General features: G+C 36.6%; 1 long non-coding RNA gene across 1 annotated transcript; it reads right to left on the bottom strand.

Moving 5' to 3' along the window:
• Positions 1–3,709: 3,709 nt before the first annotated feature.
• On the bottom strand, positions 3,710–4,658 carry LOC123257563. Its single transcript, XR_006507664.1, has 2 exons — positions 4,610–4,658; positions 3,710–4,064 (listed from the first exon to the last, which is right to left on the bottom strand). It is a non-coding gene; the product is annotated as an uncharacterized LOC123257563 (long non-coding RNA).
• Positions 4,659–4,928: the final 270 nt, after the last annotated feature.

Below are 4,928 nucleotides of genomic sequence, written 5' to 3'. Positions count from 1 at the left end.
TGCAAAACAATAAGCAAAACAATAAATCAAAATATGAAATAATAATACCGTGTTCGTGGCATTGCCCGCGGCCCAGGATGATACACGGCTCGAATTTAATTCCTTTTTTTTTTTCTGCCAGGACTTCGGGACGAAGAACAGCTGTAAGTCACTGAGCGCCCATTGTGCGATCGCTTGAAATCCGAGCAGTCCAAGGACCTTCGGCGGCAGAAGGAGGAGGCAGTCGCAGCAGCAGTAACATCGGCATCCTGTGGTCGCAGGATTTTTGCCAAAAACGGTTTTCACCCTCTCTCTCTCCCGCCGTGCCCCCAAGATGCATAAATCTTAATATGTCATAATTCGAAATAATTTCCCGAAACCGCAGAGGCAAGTAGTTCGCACCAAGGGGCCCTTGGTCCTTGGTCCAAAAGGATCAAAAAGGACCTGAGGGAAGAAAAATAAATAAAATTTATGAAAGACCCGCTGGGCCAAAGGAAATGCAAAAATTAAAGAAAGGTCAACGTCAGCTTAGAGTGACCTTTGCACGGAGAGAAATTGGGGTCATGAGAATAAGATTTAAATAATTTTAAAAACTAGAATCTAGTGATTGAAGATATTTCAATCTTTTCTAGCTTTTTAAACCTGATACCTGAAATCATTACATAAGAGAAATCCTTTTGAACAAGTCATATAAAAAAAATATAAAAAAAAACCCAACAAATTCCAAAACTACATTTTTTTATTATATAATTTGTAAGTAAATTATTAGATTTAAAATTATGGCTGTCTGCAATTCCATGGGCGCTATTTTGAGGGCTATTCTGCGCGACGCCGAGCCCATGACCTTCGACCAGATATTGGAGCAAGTATCGGCCTGTTTCAACGTCTCCCAGTCCCGGGTGCACACCAGTGTCCAGGTGGCACTTCGAGTGGGCGTCCACTGGTCGTGGATCCAGAAGGTCGACAACCGGTATACGCTGCCGAAGCTGAGCCAGAGTAGCCAGAATCTGGAGGCATCTATTGCCATTGTCCTGCAGGAGGATAGAAAGAAGAAGTTTCAGGAAAGAAGCTTCTGATCCTTGTTAAGAAAACGTCAGGAAGAAAGGATGAGACACTTCAGGAGACACTATTATTATCAGAGGAAGATAAGTCCTTTTTATTTAAATTAAGCAGTACTTAGTAGGTCCTTTTTTAAAACCTGCTACAAAATTTTAAGTGCAAGAATGACTAAAAATATAGTAATATACTGAAGATCAGTTTTTAGACTAAAACTAATAAAACTGTAGTTTATAAAAGGAAGATCCTTAATATTAAAAATCCAAAAAATGCAAAATGGACTGAAGGGGTGGAAGTCTCAGAACTGAACTGAACTAAACTTGCTTTTTAATCCCACAAATTATTACCCTAATAGCCTCGTATTGTCGCGGCTTAGCGATGCCATTTGTCATTTTTATTTATTTATACTTTTGGTTTTTCATTTTCCAGGGAGCGTGCTCACATTTAAAAAACAAAATTATGGAAAAGCAAATAGAAAATATGAAAAGCGCGCGCGCGCTCATTTTCCTTTTTCCATTTGGCTTATTTGTTTAATTTATTAAAAAAATAGAAAATGAAATGGTCAGGGCTTTGGGCTTTTGTTTGTCTTGTTTTTGGAAAAGTCAGCTGCGGATGCGGCTGTGGATGCAGATGCGGATGTCCTTTGACCCCGGCACGCGGTCATCCTGCGGCCAGCAGGTCCAGCAGCTTAGCGGTGGTAGGTGGCGGCGATCCTGGTGGTGGTTTCCGGCTCCTCCTTTGTTTGCTTAGGTGTGACTCGATTTTAATCAAAACAAACAATTACTAGAATCATATTAAACTTTGGGGTTACAAATTTCAGTCAAGGCTTTTTAGGAAAATAATTCCTAAGCCAGTAATTATATTTTTCGAAAAACTCATTAGTCCAAAATCTTATTAGGCTACTCTTTCGATTTTGATTTCGATTTGAATGATAAAAGCTGTCAGCCAAGCCCATTCTCTATTCCCTATTCATTATTCATATTCCATATTTCAGATTGTAAATTGTAAATTCTAGAATGTGATATTCCATATTTTTAAATCCAACCCTCGAGAGTACGAGTGCCGGATTATAATTCGATATTTTGTTGGGCGAAAGTATTAGCATTTAAATTGCCTCATTACCTTCGGGAAAGTCCATCGATTGGGGCTCTAAGTGAGTGTAATTTAATATTTTATTTAAGAAATATTGAAATTATGATTTAATAAATTTTTATTATAAATATTGGAAGAGATATTTGATATTTTTCAAGGAAATCTATTAAATATTCATCCTTAAAAAGGATATCTAGAGTTTCTACTTTCTCTAAAAATTATAAAATAAATTCCAAAGAAGTCCTTTTCATCTTTGATCCTTTTCTCGGAGCCTGACTAGCCCAGAAGCTCTATAATTTTGTTAATCAAAACAAAAACAGCAACGCGCAAGGGGGCGCCTGTGACTACTGAGCCTGGAAAGGATCCTGCTTCTGCTCCTGCTCCTGATTGAAACGCCCATTCCGGCGCCGTGTCGATAATTTAGAAATTAAATGTAGGGTAAAAAATAAACTATATATGGGATCGGTGGAGAGAAAAAAACACGAAATGCCGCAAACACACAAATCAAATCTAATCAAGAAAAGAAAGCAGAAGAAAGCGGCGAAAGCGACGAAAGCAGGAGGGCGCTCTCACACACGCACTCTGGCAGGACTTTCCCAAAAGGACAAAGGCGGCGAAGGGGTAGCTGGAGAAAAGGCTCACCCCTCGCCGCCAAAGGAAGCCGGAAAAAAACCAAAGTCCTGGTCTAGTTTTCTTTTTTTTTTCATCCTTCACTGCAATTACATTTCATTTTCAATTTCGTTTCGTTTTTTTTTCGTTTTGTGCGATCTGCAAGGACACGGCCAAGGACTCACGCCACCAAAAAAATGTGGCAAAGGCAGGAGAAAAAAAGGACACCCCCTTTTCTGCCATGGGTGTCAAGATTAGTCCTTTGGTCCATTATTTTTGTTGTTGTTAGCAGCCTGACGGGCCTTGTAATTATTTAGTTTACTCGCCAGACCTTTTCCAACATCCTTACTATTATTTTTTCTTCGTCCTGCCTTCCTTCCGCGCCTTCCTCGTCCTTGATTGGCATTGGAAAATCGGCTCACTGGCTCGGAAACTTTCAATTTCATGCTTAACATTTTTTCCCATTTTAAAGAATTTCAACAAAACAATACCCAGATTTTTTCACACACCCAAAGGGCTTAGAGTTTTATTTTTTTTAATCAATTAGTTGTATTAACTAGATTATACTTTTTTTGAAATTTAAGGATAGAGGTTAAAATGGATAGTGGTTTTGTATTAAAATCTTTGAATATTTGATATTTAAAAAACCAAACCTTTAAACTTTCAATTATATATTCTTCATATAAATACATATTCTTCCATTTAAATACTTATTTACTTTTAAAAGATACATCTATTTTTTGATTTCTCATATAATTTTGTAAATATTGGGTTGATATTTTTACCTGACTGCTTTTTTTAACCATTTTTTTCCAAGATATTAAAGCTGATACCAAATATTAGATTCCAAAATCATATAGTAATCATATAGATAATAGACTCAAACTTAATAAGAATATTTAAGATACTTATTTAATTATTAAAACAATAAAGAGTATGTTTAAATATACATATATTCCTCAAAAACCCTGAATATTATTCAATATTTATTTGAATTTTTTAACAAACTTTTAAAAGAAGAATATAACCCAGCAGCTGCCTTTAAAAACTGGAGACTCATTTACAGTTTCTTCTTGATTTCCTTGATGTCCTTGATTTCCCTGGATTCCTTCGATTTCCCTAAATTTTCCCCCGAATTTCCGCTGCACGGGCAATTAGTTAATTAAGCGAAACTTCAAGTGTCCCACTTGGAAATATATATCACCCGAGAACCGCTTCTTGTTGACATTTCTGCAGCATCATCGGGACAATTTGCATATTTAATTGAAGAACGTCCCAAGGTCCCAGGCAAGGATCCTCTATTTTTTTTTCGGTTTTCTATATAAAAACTAAGAAAATGTCAAGCGGAATTGTGAAGAAAACGAAAAGTGAGGAACGACGAGAGGACGAAGGAGAAAAAAATCAAATTAAAGTCCAAGAGGAGGTTGAAGTCTGTTGGCTGGTGACGAGCGAGTGGAAACCCCGCGGCTTCCTTTAAGGACGAAAAGGGTTAAATGCAAATGAACACGAATCCTTCGAGCAGAAAGAACTGGGCTATCCGGGAACAGGACACACCTTGGACCTTGGACTCGATCACTATCCCAAATCCTGAATTCTGCCGAATCTCAAGCCCAAAAAATCGGATCCAACCCCCGAATTCTGGAATTCAAGTTGTCAACCTCCTTTGACAGATCTCTCTCGGCGTCTCTCTCTGGGAAATGGTCTCGAAACTGGATTGATATTTTCAAAATAATTTTAAAGTGAATATTTTAACTAAGGAGTAGGGGTAGGGGTGTAGGGGTCTCCTCAAATGGGACGGTGGTGCAACAAATTAATTTCCCTTTAACTTGATTTTTCTGTTGGGTTGTTCCGAAAAGGACACTTTCTTACTTACAGGATACTCATTAAGGTTTTTTTTGTTGAATATGGGAGCTAGAATTTGTAAATATTTTCTTAAATTAAGATCTGGTTATGACAAGAAAAACTTTGAAGACAACTAGGCTTGATTAAATTTTAAAATATAAGCATCAGGTAGTTTTGGTGAAAAACTTTTACAAATAAATATTTAAAAATATAATTTGAATACTTTATTATTTATATTTAATAAATCTTAATAAAAAATCATAATTATATACTTGCTAGGCATTTATATACCAAATTTTAAAAAAATAGTTCAAAGTTATGCTTGATTTCAGACTTCGTTTTCAAATATA

Source organism: Drosophila ananassae, chromosome XL (assembly GCF_017639315.1).
Source record: "Drosophila ananassae strain 14024-0371.13 chromosome XL, ASM1763931v2, whole genome shotgun sequence".
Taxonomy (NCBI): Eukaryota; Metazoa; Arthropoda; class Insecta; order Diptera; family Drosophilidae; genus Drosophila; species Drosophila ananassae.
This window is presented reverse-complemented; position numbering and strand designations above follow the sequence as displayed.